General features: G+C 35.1%; 1 long non-coding RNA gene across 1 annotated transcript in view; it reads right to left on the bottom strand.

The window, feature by feature from the left end:
• Window positions 1-16225: 16225 nt before the first annotated feature.
• Window positions 16226-21818, bottom strand: part of LOC145670645 (uncharacterized) — a 44600-nt gene continuing 39007 nt past the window's right edge. Inside the window, exon 3 of the long non-coding RNA XR_014128367.1 lies at window positions 16226-16283. This is a non-coding gene — a long non-coding RNA (uncharacterized LOC145670645). The remainder of the gene's footprint in view (window positions 16284-21818) is intronic.

Below are 21818 nucleotides of genomic sequence, written 5' to 3'. Positions count from 1 at the left end.
TTCCGGATAGATTTCGAGAAGCTGATTACGAATTTCTCATCGAGAAAGTTCCAGCACGTAAGTGTTTTTTTTTTTTTTTTTTTTTTTTTTGGCGGGGTGCTGTTTCTATAATTGACAGAAAAATCGTATTTTTCGTATTTAATATGTGTTTTCCGTGTTTGGAGTGCATAATTCTGAATTTTTATCTTAATCCAAGAACTGTTACTAGGCTACATCCCAGGAACATTCTTTTCTCTAGCTCACGACCCCCCGGAAACGTACCCCCTCCCTTGGCTTGCAAAGATTTATTGTCGTTTCACACTGCATACACTAAAACCTAGGCGTTATTGACGGAGAAAGGTTTCGTAATCAACTTGCAATCATTCGTCAGCTCCCTTTTGTCTAGACGACAGACAGATTGTTGAAAAAAGGCGCCAAGACATACACCATGTTGTCGCGTGAAACAAATATTTCAATTTCAAGTTGATCTTCGTGTTAGAAGGTGGTGTTACGCTGTGTCTGTGTATACCGTAGGTGAAAAATATTTCTGCATGAAATATTGACGTTTGTGTTAAACGAACATGCTGAGAACTTGCAACAATTCGACATATTCATTCTGCTACATATGTGGGGAAGTGATTTTCAAGGGACAAAGTAGGCCATTGTCACCGTTCCTGAAGACAGCCTACCATCTGTACTTCGGGTGTAAAATCAGCGACCAGAATTTGGGCTCCGAAACAAAGTTGTAACTCGTATGCGCGTACTCTCACAGGATAGTCGAAAGGTACACATAAATCGATGCCGTTCGCCGTACCTATGGTTTGGCGCGAGCCCCGTGATCATGTTTCAGACTGTTACTAATATAAAAGGTTTTTCAAAAAACATGAAGCATAAAATACAGTATCCTAACTTGGATTCCGCGAGGAGACTTGTGAAACATGATGTTTGTCTGCCTGTACCCGTGCCACCAGACTCATATACGCTGTGCAGTGTTTCATCCGATGAAGAACCTGCTACTTGTGAGGATGTTGCACAATCTTGGAGTACACAGTCAGATCCCAATTACGCTCCAGTGCCTGACACTAATGAACCACATTGATAAGTCAGGAAGAGCTGAATGATCTGATCAGAGACATAACTTTCCCAAGTCCAAGACCCTGTTGCTTGCATCACGACTTCAACAATGGAATCTACTAAACCAAGATGTGAATATATCGATGTATAGGAAAAGAGAGATGAGCCTAGTTCCTAATTTTACAAAGGATGGTGATTTGGTGTATTGCAGTGACATTCCATCGCTTATGGGACAACTGAAGTTGAACTACAACACTAAAGATTGGAGGCTATTCGTAAATTCCTCTACGATAAGTCTCAAGGCAGTGTTACTACACAATGGCAATGAAAAGTCAGCCATCCTTATTGCTCATGCTGTACATATGAAAGAAACATACGAGAACATGCGAAACCTATTGCAGAAAATAAAGTACGAACAGTTCCAGTGGTCTGTATGCGCTGACCTTAAGGTTATTGCCATCCTCACCGGTTTACAAGGAGGTTACACAAAGTACTGCTGCTTCTTGTGTCATTGGGATAGTCGAGCCAAAGATCAGTACACCATCACAAAATGGCCGCCAAGAAAGCAACTGGTTCCAGGGGAGATGAACGTGGCTAATGAACGTCTTGTGGATCCGGAGAAAATATTCTTACCACCCCTTCATATCAAATAAGGCTCATGGAGGTCTTCGTCAAGGCCCTGATCCGGGATGGTGAAGCATTTAATCATCTCAGAAAACTATTCCCAAGACTCAGTGAGGCCAAGGTGAAAGAAGGTGTTTTTACGTAACCTCAACTCAGAGACGTTTTTAAGGATACTACATTTTCTTCTAAGCTTAATGAAGTGGAAAGTGAGGCTTGGGAGGCCTTTCGAGAATTGTGCAGTAACTTTCTAGGGAATCGTAGTAATTACAAGAGTAGTAGGAAAACCAAGTGACACGTAAATGTTAAATTTTAACTTTTTATGCAATTTTATCTGCATAATTTATATTGATATTTAAATTATACCGTGCAAATTATTATGGGTCGAGAATAGCATCTTTGGTCGGATATTGAAACACCCTCCTCCTCCCTGAAAACTGGTACGTCCTGGAGTAAAACGGGTTACGGATTCGAACTCAGGAGCTCGAAACCTATAGGAATCACCTAATTTCGTTCGTGGGAGCGAAAAAAAAAAGTTTCATTTTGCCGACCAGTGTTATTGACATCATTGTTGACGTATTTATTAGTAGCCCGTTATGAACTTCAAACACTTATCGACAGTAGGATATTCCTTCATAGTAATCCAATCCAAACTCTGGACTTAACCCCAAAAGCAGTATGTAGAGTTCCAAAACATCGAATGTCAATAACATTATCCCGAAAGAGAAAATATCACAAAAGGTAGAGAGGGACAATCCCAACTAAGAGCTTCGGCGACAAGTACAAATACCAACGAGCTGTTGGTGGCAATCTAGAAGACGTGGTTTAACACATACAAAAGTATTCTCTGTACATGCCTAATCGATGCTAAATTTAGATCGAGCTCTTCCATTTTACCAGATAGAGAAACACTACCTTCGCACCAATTGATAATGTCCAGGGCATCTCGTACACTTATAAATTGTATTCTTTTCTCTTTGTAACCCTACATCATCTTCGTGTTGTTTTACACATTCTATCAGTTTTTTCCCTTCAACATTACTCCTTTTATGACAGAAGTTCCCTGATGTATATCTCTTCTAGTATTATTCCGTAACCAACTTCTCTTCTTGCTTCCTTATTCTTGTATCCAGGAACGCAATTACCCCCTTCTTTTCTATTTCTAATTCTAGTTCTGTGCTTTTTTCCCGATCCTCAATTTCTTTCACGAAATTTGGTAAGTAAGGAAATTTGGGAGGAAATGGATTTATGGTTTTAATTGCTCCTTTTTCAATTCTAATTCTGATTGGCGGAGATCGATCTGATCAGCCAACCAGCGTTCAAAATCAGTCTCAGGGATTTTGTTATATTAAAAGTCATCTCTCTATTATATTGTACTGTGCTTGATGAACACAAGATGTTTAGTTAGTTGGTGAAACTGTTACAAAATTATTATTTTTAATTAAAATTTGCTTTTGTCAAGTTCTTAAGTAAAACAAAGCTGACATGAAACAGATGGAAAAGCTGATAACGAAAACAGAAGGAATGGTAGAACAAATCACATATCACAAAAGCGAAAAACACATATGAATAAACCTACACTCAGCACATCGCAACGAACATACGCAAAATCTATACAACAAGATTTTGTTCAACATGAAAACATAATTTGAATACTGCATGATATATAATAGTGACAACCAACGAGTCTCAAGATACTCTTTTTTTCCTCCAAAACAGAGCTGTCGGCCCTTCGGAGTTCCAACATTCCACATCTTAATAGGGGCCATATGTTTGAATACATAATTTGAATACTGTATGATATATAATAATAACAACAACTAATTTATATCGGGAATACACTAGTTATTTTTTTTTTCTAAAGCCTCCACTTTCCCCTGCCTTGGCCGATTACTTTCGGACTTATTGATGGCAGACGCAACTGCCTCTTGCCTTTATTCTCTCTCTTATACTTTGATGTTTCGTTTATCTCCCAGTCTTTTCGGCTATCAAACCCCAGCCGATTGAGGTGAGGCACATTTCTTTCCAGCATGACACCTAATATTTAAAACCATGCCATTTTATCTCTCTTTCTCGTTTTCTTTTCTTTTTCTTTTTTATTCCTTTTTTACGTACAGAAAATAATTTATTAGTACATAATATAAATGATTGGGATGCAGCCCGTTCACCACTCCAGACATGATAAAATCAGAATTTTTTCTGGAAAATGCAGATACATGGTCACCATATCTATCAAGACTCTACAATTTATGCCTCAAGACGAAAAGAATTCCTAAAATATGGTAACTCGCAAACTTGGTAATAATAAAAAAGAGCTAAGATAAAAGAAATGATGACCTAAGGCATATAGACCGATCTGCCTCTTAAATAATAAGAAAAATAATCGAAATAGTAATCACTAACAGACTAAACAAATATCGAAACATAGAAAGAGACAAGCTACAGTATGACTTTAGGAAAAAGAAAAGTACGGAGACAGCTATAAGGAGGTTTTTAGAGTTAATAAAAAATGAAAAAATAGACAAGTACCATTTAATAATCTATGTAGATATCAGCGGAGCTTTTGTCAATTTGTGGTGGCCATCACTCTTCAAACAATTTTAAAAAATGAAAATACCTAAATCACTATACAAACTAATGTTAGAATACTACAACGAAAGACAGGTCACTTACAAGGCACCAAATAACAACATTACAACATAAACAACAAAGGGATGTCCACAGGGATCCATATGTGGCTCAACGATGTGGGACATTGTCATCGAATCCTGCCTAAAACATTGGAAATCACTGAAGACACGGAAGGAGTAGTCGGCTATGCAGACGATATCGCAATAGTCATATCAGCACGATCAAGAGACGAAATTGAGAGAAAAGGGAATGAAGTCTTAGATACGCTTCAAAAATGGTGCGAAATATATAAACTGAAACTTTCAAGAAATAAAACTAAATATACGATATTCGGGCAATCTATACAAAGAGATCCAATATTAACAACCAAAAAATTGAACAAGTGAAAGAATTCAAGTATTTGGGAGTATGGATTGACGATAAACTGAACTACGCAAAACATGTCGAAAATGTAGCTGACAAAGGAAAGAAAGTAGCACATAAAATACTTATAATTGCAAGAAAACACTATAAGATACTCAAACAGATTCTCCAAATGTACAATAATGCTGTAATAATGCCAACAGTAAAATACTGTGCCAGCATTTGGACTCACAGAATATTTGCAAATAAAAAATTAGGGGAACAAATAAACAGAGTTCAGAGACGAGTTTTAATTAGAACACTAGTTATAATCAAAACATTACCGATATAATCCTTACAGATGCTTGCACTAGAAGAACCAATCCACTACCAAATACTAAGAGAAGCTACAAAATGATGGAAAACAAATAATGAAACTACAAAAATAATAGAGATCCTAGGTACAAATCCGAACAACGAAGACGAAATAAATATGTTGGTAGAAAGAAAATGGCAGGGAGAATGGTACATCACAACAAAAGGAGAAAACGCAAAGAATACATACTAACTATCAAAGTAAGGAAACAAATTGGTGAAATAAAGAAGGAAACTATGGAAGCGCTTTCGGGACATGGGCCCTTCAGAACACATTTGAAAAGATCAAATATTGAAAATGACGAAATGTGTTCATGTGGAGAAATCCGAACAGCTGAACACGTAATATGGAATTGTGAAAATCACGGAAATAGTGAAGAAATAAGGAATCTCAGAGATGAACTTAGTGATGAAGATTGGACTAGCTTACGGCAGGATAGAACAAAACTCGACAACTTTCAAAAAATAACAGAGCATGTAGTGGGAAACCTATGGAATGAACGGACCCAACAAAGAAAGTAATTGATCAAATAGCACTTTGAAAAGACGCAAATTAATAAAACATACCAAATTCTAAAACAAACAAATTCAAAGTTTTGGCAAACACTCAGAACTATAGTACAAACTTACGTTTCTTTTATTTATTTCTTTGTGTCCTTTTTATTTCTATAACCGCTTTTTAATATTGTATGTGTGTCAGTGTTGTGAATGTTAGTGTAATAAACACATATGAGAAACTGTGATAAATGCATACGGAATCATGGAAGAAACAAGAAACTACAAGACAACTAACACCAAATGAGATGTTGTTTTTTACACTGTCTTTCTTTTTTTTAAAAAAAAAAAAAAACTTTCAGAGTGGTGAATGGTCTCCCATATAATTCACAGAATACGATCCGTTTACAGACAAGAACCGGGTTGCAAAGAGCAACAAAACGCTACGCGTACGTGTACCAGTCGCTTAGCTGTTGTGTAGCAGTCTGAAGGTGGTGTAGTGTGCAAAACACTACCGAAAAAGAGATCGCTTTTATCGTGGTTCATCATTGTCTATCCCATGCAAACTTTAGCATTCCCGCATAGTAGAATAGGGTCGAATAATATCTTTGAGGTAGGACGGCTATTGTTAGTATTATGATTAAACATTATTCATAGCAGCCTATTCCGCAACCCGCATCGCCAACAAAATCACCTAATAAGAGCGTCAGTGAACTCATCATAAGCGCTGTGCTATATATATATATATATATATATATATATATATATATATATATATATATATATATATATATATATATATATATAAAGAGGACATGGCCGCGTGTGACAATTTATTACCACAGCGTATTATGGCCAAACGATTACATGTGAGTCAGTCAACAATCCGTCACAAATTAAGCCTGCAACTGCCAGCAAGGCCACAGTAGATGCGTTATCACCCCGGCATATCGCGGAGCGAAAGAGCAAGGACAGAAAGCTGTACGAACACCAACTAGCTGCTAATCGCTGGAAATTAATTATGAGAAAGGATGAAGGATGGGTCTTTCCTTTTCAGTTTACCGCCCACATTTATGCAATGCGGTTAAGGGAGATGGTGATGATGACATACATAATAATAAGGGAATAATGAAAGTGGAATAACCCGGAAAAACCCAGCAAACGTTATTTGCGGTATTTGCTTATCACAAAGCCCACTAGGCACGAGCTGGGATAGAACCAGAAGCCTCACGCACCAAAAAATGAGTACTCTTATCACTAAGTCACCGCGGCGAAGCGGAGCTATCTAAGTGACTGTGGGGAATGTCGCCCATTAGCTACAGAAATGTTCATGAAAAAGACAAACGTGACTTGTGCATCAATGCAAAGAAAGTTTCTCGAAATATTTCATAGTTATTACTGGCTTTTGTTTTAGAAAGAAGCTCAAGGTTCATAAGGTAGAAAAACGTTTCAACATGTTATTGCGTATCACAAAGAACACGTCATATTCCCCATTTATATAGACGAAATACCAGCATTGTATATCAGTGACACTCATTGTATAAAACTGCACCAAGACAGTGCTTCAAGTCACATGGCCAGAATATCATTGAACTTACACCGACGCATGGCAGCTGCAGCTGATATCTGTGCTACTCCGTTGAGGATGTTCTCGTTAAGAATACAGATATCAGTACGATGGATTACTGTGCTTTTGGTTTTCTCAAATGGCACTTTTTACCACGTCGAGTTTTCACGGTAAATAGTCTCTGGAAAGTCCTCAAGCAGGAGCAAAACCTATATCCTAGGTACAGCGCAACAAACTGTGCTGCAGTGGAAACTGCGATAGGTTCAAATATTTCCATTTGATTTTCCCGTAAAAACTTTAGAAATTTTTTGGAACTTAATTTTAACTTCGCGGGAAGTTTAGGTTTGATATATACATGTTAGCTATGAACTAGGCTGAAATCATCGTTGTCAAACAATAGCTGTTGAAGCCTTTGTCGAATCGAACGCGAAGATAAATATAAAGTACATAACAGACAAATACGAAGGTACAAATGAAAATTAAATGAAATATTTCAGTTTTACGTCCTAAAGTTATACCGTGACGGCTAAAGGAGATGGTGATAATGAGAATGAATGAAATGGTGGAATGAAAAAAGTAGGAGAAACAGAAGAACCCCGAGGAAAAACCCACACACACGGTGTTTGTGCACCATAAAGCCCAATTGGCACGAGCTGTTATCGAACCAGGGATCCCACGCACCAGAGATAAACGCTGTACCACTTAGCCTCCATGACCACAGAAGAGTACAGAAGCAACAGAGGATGACCAATATGAATCCAATCAAGTCCTCAAAAAAACAAATTACTATTCATAAACATTTAAGGTGTTAAATGAAAGTTCAAAAATTAAAACACAGACTGAAGACTATTCTCAACGAAATAATGCAACAAAGGAGAAGAGTTTGTACGTACACCATGATTCAGAACAATCAGAAACGACAGAACAACTTATGTCGGAGTCACGGCTAAATTAGATAATATAAATTTCACTCAATGTCCAATATCTGAAGAACCCAACAATCCAACTTTCACTTCACTGTTACTATACATTCACACAAATAAGCTCTCTATTTAGTTACGTTATAGAACTTTACTTCACCTAATAAACAACACATTATTCCACTTCTAAATTTTCTGACTACTTACAAAAGCATTAATTACCTCAGATTTAATCAGTCAACATCCCTATCATTCGAAGATACAATTACGAACAAAAATGGTCGATACAAATTATTGGAATATCTACCACTGTCTTTGGATTTTAGTCAAAATACTAGACCCTACTAGGAAATCACAAATACCAGATAGGGATGGCACTAAACCTTACAGAATACTGGTGCACCCAGTCAGGTTTCCTGTAACGACGACTTCTAAACCGTACTTTGCACTGTGTTCAGATCGTGCCACAATCAGACGTAAGAAAGAAGCTAGAATTACACACTACAACAACAAAAGTATCTACCAAACACACAAAGGTAATTGGGAAGAGTATCAGGAAACTCTAAGATGAATTGATACAAGATTTACAGGTTAATAACTCACCAGACTTAGTTAAAAAAGTAAAACAAGGAGTCAGAACTGATATTCCAATAGTTATCTCAGATTTATTCCAAAATTTAACATAAATACGAATAAAGAAAGGTAAACAAGATACATCATTGGAAAAATAAAATACAAAAGAGCTCTTCCTCAACTGCACATAAAACAATCAAATACTTTTGTTAAATAAAGCATAAATAAATTACAGAAATAAATTTAAAATGATATAATTAAATAACATGATAAACTAGAAAACATCTGGAATAAGCTTAGAAATATCAGAAAAGCAATCCAGCAGTGTTTGGAAGTTACTTGGACAAAAATATTAGAATAATGGTTTGCAGACACAAAATTGATAATCAACCTGTCCGTTCCATAGAAGGTAAACTTCAACTCTTTCAGGATATAATGCTGATGCGGGAAATTAAAGCGAACAAAGCAATAAAAGATGATGTACGAGGTATGGATAAAATGTTTATTCTCCCTGTTCAATGCGAAACAAAACGACAATCATAACTCAGGAAACATTCCTTCTCAACTCAACTTACCCAAAAATTTCGCGCGGTTCCCTCAAACGAAAGAGTTGTCTATGTGATGAAACAGGAGTATATCTGGGATAAAAGAGAATTATTTCTTGCTGATCCTGTACCAAAAGATCATACAATTACTGGGCAATATTATGTGTAAACTTTCAAGAAGAGATTTCTTCATGCATTGCAATAAAATCTACCACAGCTCTCAAGTTTAAGCTTTATCTTGCATTGGGACAATGCACCGCACATTATTCTAGACTTTTTGCAACACATCTAATCTTTTCCATAATCATTCTATTCCCCAGATCTTGCTTTCAGGACTTCTGGCTGTTTCCCAAGCTGAAGGATCCCTTGTAGGCAGATATTTTTCATCCAGATGTTTCCTCGGAATTGACGTATACCAGAGTCTTAAACACACTACTCAAAATGACTGCATGAGCACATCTGTTGATCGACACAAATGAATCAGGTTGGATTGGTTCGAATTCAAACAGATTTATGGTGGAAAATCAAAACTGCTGGCTAAAATTGTTATAGGCAATGAAGTATGGAATGGACATATCGTTTTCACTTTGAAAGCAAGCGACAATCGACTCCTCGGTCCAGAAGGGAAGTTCTATATTGAGAAAGATCGACGTTCACTAGTGGGAAAAGAATTTTGATGGTTTTTGTTTTCTCAAGTTCAGATTTGGTGAAAGCGATTTCTGTACAGACAAAAAATTGTGATTGCACTTCAGTATACGATGTCTTGTCTCTTCCAAGTTTGAAAGGAACTTTGCAAATGGTGCTCAAGACAGGGTTTAGTCGCTCCTGATACATCATTAGAACGCTATCCATCACACACTTGCTCAAAGAGTCAATTTCTCGGTAGAAAACAAAGTGCAACTATTGCCGCATCCTTATCGAAATTGAAATATTCAATTATTTCCAGTTTGCAGATCTAAAAGTTGAGCTTAAGAGGACCAACTTTGATGGCAGTGAGGTGGTTACAAATCATCAGTACAAAAAACAAGATGTCTGCAAAGAACTCAAATATTGTTCTCTTCGCTAGTCTAGTGGCTGGTGTTCGCTTCAGTTCACGTAGTCCCGTGTTCGATTCTCGGTAGGAGAGCATTTAACCCATTACAGTACTTCAGATTCCACCTTAAACTAAAGGTTCATATCTCATATAGTTTTGTTGCTGGAAAGGGACACCAAACTTCGAGAAACAAACAAAGACAAAAGTGTTAGTTCATATCTTCAAGAAGAACAAGCATATTACAATGGGAAAAGGGGGCTACATTGAGCGCCTGTAAAATTTCATGTAGAGTAAAAAGGTAAGAATATATCGCGAATAGGTTACAAATAATAATAATAATAATAATAATAATAATAATAATAATAATAATAATAATAATAATAATAATAATAATAATAATAATAATAATAATAAATTCCAGAAACACCAGTTTCCAAAGAATATCCCATGAAAACAATCATATAAATCGTAGCTTCATACAACCATAACGAAGATATACAAAATCCCCAAAGCACTATCCTACAGACCTGATTATTTTGTTGAAGAATCACTCCGCAGTAAATTAAAGACGCATTTAAAAGAAAAGAAGTGCGACGTACCTAGTCCCAATGAAATCCTATACATATTTAAACACTTCCAGAACTTCTATTAATATTTTATCAAAACTTTACGCTGCCAGCCTAGCAACAGAATAGATCCCAACATCTTAAGGAAAACTTAATCCAATCCTTGTACCAAAGCCAGAAAAAGACAAAATGAAGTCAAGTACGAAGGGGGACTTCAAAAATTTTGCAAGCTAAAATAATAATGATTAAAAAAATATGTATTTCAACATGGTTCAATCTATGTTAGTAAATTCCACCAATTTCATGGTTTTAAGGGATTCGGTAGATACTTGAAGTGGGAAAATGAAAAAAAAAAAAATCGAATACTGTCGAAGGCTGTCAAAAAGGATCTGCGGTTGAAAGGAATGTCAAAATCCTATCCACCAGGATGTGGTCAATACTTTAAGTGATCTATTCCTTCATATCCAACCAGCAAAAGATAGGTAAAAGAATTCAAGTATGGCAGGAAAAGTGTTGAAGATGAACCGAGGTCAGGGAGAGTGTCAAGAAAATATTGTCCTCGTACTTGATATAATTACACAAGATCAACGATTGTCAATTCATCAAATAGCAGACAGGCTGGGCATAGCACAGAAAAAAAAAAACATTACATTTTGAAAAAAAAAAAAAAAAAAAACTTAGTTTGTTAAGAGTCTCAGCTCGATATACCCCACGTCTTCTGACTCTTGAACAATAGCGACTCGGTAGACCACGTCATTCAACAATTTCAAAGTATTTGAAACTGACGTGGACAAATTTTCTGTAGCAATTCATCATTATAGACGAATGTTAGAATTATTACTATCATCTCGAAACCAAACAACAACCCAAACAGTGGAAGCACCCCATCCCGAAGAAGGTAAATATTACCCCTTCCGTTGGTAAGGTGATACCATTATTTGTTTAGGATTCCCACAGTGTAGTACTTATTGATTTTTACAAAGGGATTGCACCATCACAGAACAATATAATGCTGACCTTGTGAAAAATCTCAGAGTTCAAATCAAAGAAAAAAGCCACAAATGCTGACCAGAAAAGTTTTCTACCATCACAAAAATGCTCCAGGCAAAACCTCAGCAATTGTCATGACAACTATTCATGAATGCGGATCTGAATTTGTTCTTCTATCCTCATCGACCCTACTCACCAGATTTGCTGTGCCCCAAATTTCTATTTGTTCCCGAATCTAGAAACGTCTCTATTTTGACGACATTTAGCAAGTGATGTGTCATTACAGCCATAGAGGAGTTCCTGTAGTTACAACCTAAAGATTTTTTTTTTCCATTTGGATAATAAAGGCACTTCAGCATCACTGGAGCAAGAGTGTTGATCCGCCAGGGGATTATGTTACAAAATGAGGGAATTATTAAATCTATACCTCTAACAGTTTCCTAAGGTCCCAAAACTATTCAGTCACTCGTCGTAACTACAGGCCAATAAGTGCTTATTAACAAATTCCTAAAGCTCTTAGAAAAAATAATTGTAAATGCGATACTTATATGCTTACAGCAAGCAAGCAAATAACACACCCATAAAAGAAGAAGAAAACTTTCGTCTAGATACTCAATTAATAACTTTGCCAGGTTAATAAACGTATAAAAACATTGATGCGCTAACAACAAGAAGAGATATTCTTCATGGACCTTACCAATACGTTTAATGTGATATGGTAGATTTTATCCAACTGTAGTATTCGAGATATACCCTTGTGATCCTCTTAGATTGAACATTAGTATATAATAATAATAATAATAATAATAATAATAATAATAATAATAATAATAATAATAATAATAATAATAATAATAATAATAATAATAATAATATAAAATTCAAGTGAATTGCGAACCACACTGTAGTTGAGAATCTCAAAGTTTGAATTACGCAAGCGTCTTACACTTTCAATTATGCTTTTTAAAAACTAATATGTATGAGTAATCTCTTCCATTAATACTAATATAAAATTAAGGTGTTTTTATTTATTACTATTTTTAAAATATAAGTATACTGATATTAACATATGCTCAATATACACCGTGTCCATAAATGTTTACCCTGATTTCAGGATTATATAACAATTATATTTATGATTCTACCTTTTTTCAAAAAAATTACAAATATACTTGGAAACCCATGAAGTTTCTGTACAGTTGTGTTGCATTCAACACTTTCGCCACAAGGAGCGCTGTGTGAGTTATATCGTTAAAACAGCTTCCCCTCAGAAGAAAACTCAATGTGTTGTGTGGCTTGCAGAAACCAAATCACAAATTACTGGGCAGTGAAAGTTTAGGTTCCATTATGGAAAGAAAGTACCTGATGTCAATTTATTCAGATCATGAATGGAAACTGTTTTAGAAAGGGGGTCAGTTCAGAAACGCACAAGCAGCGGCAGACCATCTGTTTCAGAGGAGACTGCAGGCAGTTAAAACCGTATTCACGCGGTCACTACAGAAATTGATTAAACAAGCTTCGGGGGAGTTTCAAGTACCATTATATGTGTAGAAGGTCCAAATTGTTCAGACATTATAGTCAGATGATCGCCCAAAACGTGAACAATTTGCAACAGACATGCTGAACCAATTGGATGAAGACAATGATTTCTTGAAGCGTGTGTGTTTTTCCGATGAGGCTACATTTCATGTCTCTGGATCAGTTAACCGCCATAATGTTCGGATCTGAGGATCAGAAAATCCTCATGTCGTACAAGAACACATTCGGGACAGTCCAAAGGTTAATGTGTGGTGTGGGTTAATGTGTGATCGAGTGATTGGCCCATTTTTCTTCCTTGGAAGCAATGTAACTGGATATGTTTACCTAGACATGTTGGTGAATTATGCCGTTCCCCAGCTGCAGGATATGTAAGACACTGTCATATTTCAGCAAGATATCGTTCCCCCATATTGGGCTCATGAAGTCCACGATTTTCTTAATGAAACCTTCCCCAACCAATGGATTGGAAGAGACGGCCCAATTCTATGGTTCCCGAAATTACCTGACATTACCCCTTAGATTTCTTTCTTTGGGGGTCAGCAGTTCCTGATATTATTGTGATCTTGCAACAACGCATCAGAATGCCATTGACACAATCACACCAGACACGTTGCTGAACGTGTGGCAAGAGATTGAATACCGGCTTGATATTTTGCGTGTTACTTGGGGTGCACGTAGGTTGAAGTGGTTTAAATGTTGAAGTGTATTGACTGTATTAAATGTTTATGTATGGTTCAAAACTTAATAAGTAGAAGCATATGTGCTATAACGCGTGTTCCATTTACTGTATCTAATTAAGAGTTACATCTCTTGTTATCGGCGTAAACATTTATGGACAGCCGATACATGTATGCGCTTTCGAAGAGGACAAAAGCAGGATTGTTCGACGAACATTTTAATAAAAATGGTTTCCACTTGAAACAGTTTGAGATTAAATATCCACTTCTTAATAGAAAATAATCCTTCATTTCAATAAAATTATTGAAACGAAATACATATCCAAAAAGGGGTCAACATACTTCAAGCGAACGACATACAGATAATACAAAACAGCAAATGTAGATCGGCGTTGTATTGCAGTCTACACTGTATTTTCGACAATTGCTCGAAACACCTGGAAAATATTGCAAATGGAATGGTTCGGAAAACAAGGAATAACTTTTAATGATGATGTACCAAATGAAAAATTGAAATAATCCCAAAGAAGACGCAAGTTCTCTTGTTCTATCCCTTATCTCCAATAATCTATTTATTTTGCAACATCTATATCCTCCCCATCCCCAAGTTAAAATATTTAGATATTACATTTAAGGTGACCACAATTTCAACAACTAAAAATGGGACAAAACAAAATCTTATTTTGAAAGAAACAAATAATGATTTCGCAGTAAAACATTCCCACAAAATAAAAATATGAAACAAAACAATTTTTATTGTATAGTTGCAAACAGGGACGCTCCTAAGAATTCTTTTCCAAGGAGAAGATGGGGTAGCAAGCGCAGTCGCGAATACTCACTCACCTTGATGCGCGCATGTTTACAATATTACATATAAAACAACAATTATTTACACACATTGCATAACTCCATTAACTACAGTAATATACTATAGTACTATAGTAATTTATATAAATATATTTACAAACAACCAGAGAACGGGGAAGGGTCGATGGTCTCTCGCCTTCAGGATGGATATACATAATCGAAAAATTGAAACCAAAATTGAATAACAAAAAACTTTGAACTTACAACAATGACGTCATAAGGCCTGATTTCTACAACTAACTGGAAAAATATTACGATCAACAGAATGTCGAATACAAGCAGGTAAGTAAAATAGTTGCACATTCTTGAACTGAAATTTGACAGATTCAAGTTTGGCGTCATCATGTACCGCTACACACACAACGAACAGGTCCAGTATGATGAGTTCATGATCTATAAGTGTCTTAGAAGCTGGCATCCTAACCTTGCAAAAACTATTCTTTCCTAAATATTTACAACCCAAAGGGCAAATTTACGTAAGGAGAAGGACCTTTCGTTTAACTTACATACCATTCCTTTTATGCTAACTTGGTAGAACAAGAGAATTGAAACGATGACCTCGATGGATTATATCTAAAGTTTCTAATTGGAGTGACTGCAGTATACTTGAGCACACATTGTCGCTAGACTCTTTTCTGCTCATTTTTAACTTTGTTACTTGCCTAATCAATATCGATACGATATTAGTCATTATTTCAATACTATACCCAGAGTCTTGTTTTTACATACTCATATTACTAATACAGAGCCACTATGATAATGAATCTTCTTTCCCTTCATATTTTTCAGCTTTGTCCTCTGGTTTACCATACATTTCTCAATCAATGTGAACTAAGTGCGCAGTTGCGATGTTCAACACTACCCATAGGCATATAGAGACTTGTGAAACTTCACAAACCAAGATGTCAGATGCCACAAATAAGATAGATTACCACAGTAATAATGTTGTCATTTCACTACTGCCTAAAAATTTCTCTAAGAGCGTTTCCAAGAATGCTAATTTTCCACAAAACACGAAAATGTGGTTAGTTCACTCGTCAAATAATAAAACAAAACACCTTTAACTAACACGTAAAATTTTCATATGAAAATATAAAGTAGTACACTCTTCTCCACATATGGAAATATAAAGAAGTACACTCTTCTCAAATAGAAAAACACCTGCACACAGCATATAAGAAGACTACCCCACGTAAAAAGAAAATATAATATAAACAACAACAAACTACATTTACTGTAAGAAGGTTTCGGTTATATTACTATATTCCATCACGGTATTTTGTGAAATTATAGAATTTATAATAACTTATAATATAGATATACAGCCACTGTTAATGTAATTTACCGAAGAAATTAACTTATCTACTACAGTAGACATCGGCAATTTTGAACGTGCACACACAAAGATTTTAAAAGAAAAACATAGGTACTCACCAAGACGACAACAGCGATGAACTCAGGTCCTAAACGAAGTTCCATGGGTTGAAATCTGCAATGATAAATTTTAAATAAATGAATATTAAATAAGTAAGTATGAATTTCTTAATAGACTAAAATTATACCAATCCAAGCATTTGTATTTCTAATTTGTATTTCTCATTAAACAATAAAATAAATAAATAAATGCTCTTAGCAATGGAGAAAACTACCGCACCGTCCACTTCACAGACAATTGAAGAAGTAGAGGAAAATTAAGAGAAAATGAAAGAAATTATAGACAAGAAGAAGAGGAGTGCATGTGTAATTGTAATGGGAGATTTCAATGCAGTAGTTGGAGAAGGACAAGAAGGCAGTGTAGTAGGCAAATATGGTTCAGGCGAAAGAGATGAACGGGGAGAGGGATTAGGTAATTTCTATTGGTAGAATTCACTAGTAATTGAGAACACCTGGTTTAATCAGCACAAGAGAAGATTTACATGGAAATTCTCAATTAAGATATCAAATAGACTATATTGTGATTTAGGACAGGTATCGGAATAGGTTGAAGAACGTGAAGAACCTTCCAGGGGCCCACATTTTCTCTAATTATAACCATATGTTGGCTGAAGTGGATATTTAACCGAAAATGTGGAATACTGAAAACTGAAAAATGAGGAAGTAAGAAATCTTTCATACAAAACCTAGAAGAAAACTTCTCAAACGAGGAAAAGAACAGGCGATGGGAACATATTAAATTTTGCAAACAGCAAGCTTTAGAAGAAGTAGTAGGTTACCATGAACAGAAAACGGCTAAGAAACCATGAATACAGAACGGATGCAGAAAATAGTGAAAAGGGGAGCGTGGAAACAGGTTAATACAGAAGAGGGCAGAATGATGTACAGGAAGTTAATCAACGAGTATCAAGGAAAACAGACAGAACAAGGGAAGAGTTTTACAAAAAAAAAAAAAAAAAAAAAAAGTGAGAATATAGAAAAAGTTGGTAAATATGAGGAAATGTACGAGTAGGTAAAGTCTATGGAAATTCAGAGGAAACAAGAGGGTAATACAATGCAGTAGATAATAAGAACGGGAAGATAGTAAGGGAGAGAAGTGAAGTCTTAGGAATTTGGAAATATGTTGATGACTTGTATGAGAATAAGGATAAACCGCGTGATTGGATATTCAAGCGGAAAATGAAGTACGCAAGGATGATACAGGGTTTAATATTCTTCGGGCTGAGTTTGAAAAAGGTTTTCACGCAATTAGGATTTGAAAGGCAACCGGGATGGATACTAATCGAATTCATTAAGAATATGGGAGACAAGGGCCAGAAAGAATTGTTCCATTGTAATGAAATATAGGAAACGAAGAGTGGCCAAAAGATTTTCTGAAGAGTTCAATGAATTTATGAATACCGTTGGTTAAGAAATCGAACCCAGAAAAATATAAGGACTATAGAAATATTAGTTTCACATTACATGCAGCAAAAATTATGCTTCGAATACTAAATAAAAGGTAGTATGGAAGAACAAATAAGGAAGTTAAATAGGCACAGTTCGGATTTAGGAGAGGTAAGGGCACAATAGATGCCACTGGCTTATTAAGAATAATTGATGAAAGGTGTATAGAAAGAGAGAAAAAACGTGTATGTTGTATTTATCGATTTAGAACCGGGTGAACTGGGAATTGTTACTGGAAGTTCTAAAGACGGTTTAGTTGGAATGGAAAGATCGAAGACCCAGAAGAAACTTACAAAGTTTCTGAGCTAAAAAGTAAGTGTTACAATAGGGAAAGAAATGACAAAGAATTCAATTCGAAGGGACTGTATAACAAGGATGTTGTCTTTCACCGATGTTATTTAATATTTATCTAGAAGAGATAGTGAAAAAGAGCCTATATAAGGAAGACGGTATTTCGGTAGGAGCTAGAATGATTAGCTCCTAGATGTATATGGTTTGCAGATGATATGACGCTTGTTACATAGTCTAAAAAATAATAAAACAGATAATTTGAGGAAGAGCTATGAAGACTATGTACCGGTATGGGATGAAAATATACTTTAGAAAGACAAAAACCATGGTGATTGGAACGAAGCGGTTGCTATCAAATATAGAAGGAGGAGGGGAGAAAATATCTAGATGGAATGGGTGACTAGTTTTCGATACCTGGGTAGTATTATTAGTGATGGTATGAAGCGCGACCATGAAATAAAAGTAAGAATAAGAATAGCAAAATAGGCATTTAAGAGGAAGAAAAGTATTTTTTGTGGGTCTATGAGTAAAGAGTTAAGAAAAAGACTCATAAAATACTTTGTATTGAGTAGTGTACTGTATAGGGCAGAAATATGGACATTATGCAAAAGCGATTAAAAAAGACGAGAAGCTTTCGAAATGTGGGTGTAGAGAAGAACGAAGAGAATTGCTTAGGTCGAGGAGAAAACGCATGAGAGAATGTTAAAAAATGATAGGGGAGAAAAGAAAATTTGAAATAAAAAGAGGAAGTGAAACTGGTTGAGACATTGGCTAAGAAACTACATTATGAGAGCTATGCTAAAGAGAAACGGTAGCAGGAAAAACAGGGAAGGACGAAAGCGGCTCTAGTTGATGGACGATATCAAAATTTAAAGAAAAAAATCATACGAAGAAAAAGAGGTTAGCTGAAGACCGTGGTGCATGGAAGCTTTTCAATTGCGTAAGATAAGCAGCCAATAATGGCAGAATATCTATGATGAATGGAGAAAAGAGGTGGTAGCAGTGGTGGTAATACATTTATACGAATAGGGAATCTTTTTTTTTTTTTTAAAAATATTGTGAAAATACTATATGTGCAGGAAAGAATGGCTGCTCTAGATCTTCACATGTTGAAAAGAACTCAACGAAACATTGGAATATTTAAGGAAATGTGTTAGGAATGATCACGAACGGGTGGATATGTTTTGGAGTAAGACAATGTGCTGTTCATCAGTTTCCCTATTGTTTCCAAATTTTGAAACTACTTATATATTGTCATTTCCACTTATGTGAAAATAAACTAAGTGTATACCAGTATTTTTTTTTCTAAAAGTGAAGTTTACTAATAACAATCGTCAGTAGGAAATTATAGTATAATTTGCTATACTATGATTATGTTTACAGCGAAGCTAAGTGCACGATGAAGTTAACATAGCATATATATATGTTTGATTTGACCCATCGAAATATGATACTGTAGGTTCTTTACATTTTAATAACATTATATTTTTTTTCAAATTGTATCAGTTTTGAAGAGGAGATTAAAAATATGTTTAAGATCGTTGGGAAGTAATGTTTTAATCACTACTAAACAATTCATATATATAAACAATTTAATATATTTTTCTTTATTAGCATAAATATATTGTGCTATATGAAAACTTCAAAACTTTTGTACACTGAAATGCCAATTATCCGGATAATGAGTTCTAGACGTAGTCTGGATATGCACAAAACCGTATAATTGGGCAAATTATTAAAATACAGTTATATTGCAAGATAAAACAAACCCTCTAAAACTGCTTTTGTTGAATAAAAAATGCAGAAAATTCCATTAAATATAAATTTTAATATTGATTTAAATAGAAGTTCCATAGAAGTTATATTTTAACGAATGAATACATACAGATAGTATTTCAATATCATATTTCAATGGATTTTTATTTGCTGATGCAGATCCAGTTGACTGGAGTTCACGTAATTGAAATTTTAGTGTCTTTTCAAGTCACCTATTTGTTTGTGTTTCCAAATTAAAGTGTTTATTTTCTTTATAAAAATAAGACTAAGTTTATTAATAAATAAAAGAAGCCAAGTTGAAAGTAATAATAATAATAATAATAATAATAATAATAATAATAATAATAATAATAATAATAATAATAATAATAATAATAATAATAATAATAATAAGGTAGATAATACTTAACTTTAATTTCTTCCTCTCGTGACAGAAATTTCAATCTTTCTTAGCAAGAAAAGAGTGTAAATATTATCTATATCTTAGAACACCATTGCATAATTTTACGTTTTCATAATTATTTTCAAAAAGGTATAAAAATAACAATTGAGTTAATGTCAAGTGATTAAAAAGAAACGTTAAGTCATTCATTCCTAATATCAAGTGAACAAGAAAGGTCTAGTATATATGGATTGGAAACAGTTACGTTTAGAAGGCGTCGAAAAACGCGTTTAAAAGTACATAATTCAAGGCAATGTACTAAAGTGATAAAGTGTTAAACAATGTAAATCATATCATAGAATCCATTTCCATCTAAACAGAAGTGAATAGCTGTTTCGTAAGCGATTCGCGAAAAAAGAAGTGCTCATTCATTGATTCCAACATGAATTGATTCTACTATTATCATTCATTTGCACTCTTAACCGTCATCACTACATTAATTTCTTTCTAAATATAGTTATTTGAAGTTTATAAATGACAAATTTTTCTATAATTCTGGTCCAGAAACTTTTTTCTTCAAATATTTCCTCTCAGGAATGTTCCTCCTGAAGCATTAACTTAAAAGTACCACTATTAGTAATATATTAGTATATTACTAATATACTAATACTAATACTAATAATACTATATATACAGGGTGTTAATGAACTATACCGACAACTGTAAGAGGTGATTCCTTACATCAAACCAAGAGAAAAAGTTCATATGGACCTATGGGGAAAAGTGCATAGTTTCAGAGCTAGGGGTGTCCGAAACTGAAAAAAAAAAAAAAAATAACAAGCCCTATTTCGAATTCCAGAAACTGTGTATGGTGGTTCTTATCAGCGTAAAGGAAGCCACGCATACGCAATCCAAAAGTACATATTTCATTAATTTTCAGTGGTTGTATAGAGTATTCCATACAAGGTGAAATTCCCAGACATGCCATCAACTGAATTTTGAGATATGCTCTACTTTATGATTGGTCCAAAGTAGGCAAACGATAAGCATTGATAGCAGTGAACACAGAATCTTTTGGCTCGATGTCGAAAGTGTTAAGGATCGTCAGCAGAACGGTTTCTCGTACTCGGTAAACGCATGCTGCAATGTTTTCTATCACGCTTATAAGTGAAGAAAACATGAAATATACCGTGACGAAATACATCGCATCACACATTATTCCGAACACAAAAATTACATGCAGCTGCCGGTTCCTAACACTTCCGACTTCCTTCCGAAGCACTGGATGTCCATTGTTGTCAAGGCTTTCCTTCTGCCTACTTTGGACCCTCCTTGAAATCAGAGTATATCTGAAAACTCTATTAAAAATATACCTGAGAATTACACCCTATAGGAATACTTTGTATACCTTTTGAAAATTGACGAAATATGCACTTTTGGATTGTGTACGCGTGGCTTCCTTTACGCTGATAACGACCACCGCCCACAGTTTCTGGACTTCGAAATAGGGCCTATTGAAGTTTGGCTTTTTCGCGATTTTGGACAGCCCTAGCTCTGACTATGCACTGTTCGCAATAGGTCCATATGAACTTTTTCTCTTATTTTGATGTGAGGAATCACCTCTTACAGTTGGTCGGTATAGTTCATTAACACTCTGTATATATATATATATATATATATATATATATATATATA

Source organism: Thermobia domestica, chromosome 14 (assembly GCF_964235325.1).
Source record: "Thermobia domestica chromosome 14, izTheDome1.hap1.1, whole genome shotgun sequence".
NCBI lineage: Eukaryota > Metazoa > Arthropoda > Insecta > Zygentoma > Lepismatidae > Thermobia > Thermobia domestica.
Note: the sequence above shows the minus strand (reverse complement) of the source record. Positions and strands in the feature narration are given on the sequence as shown.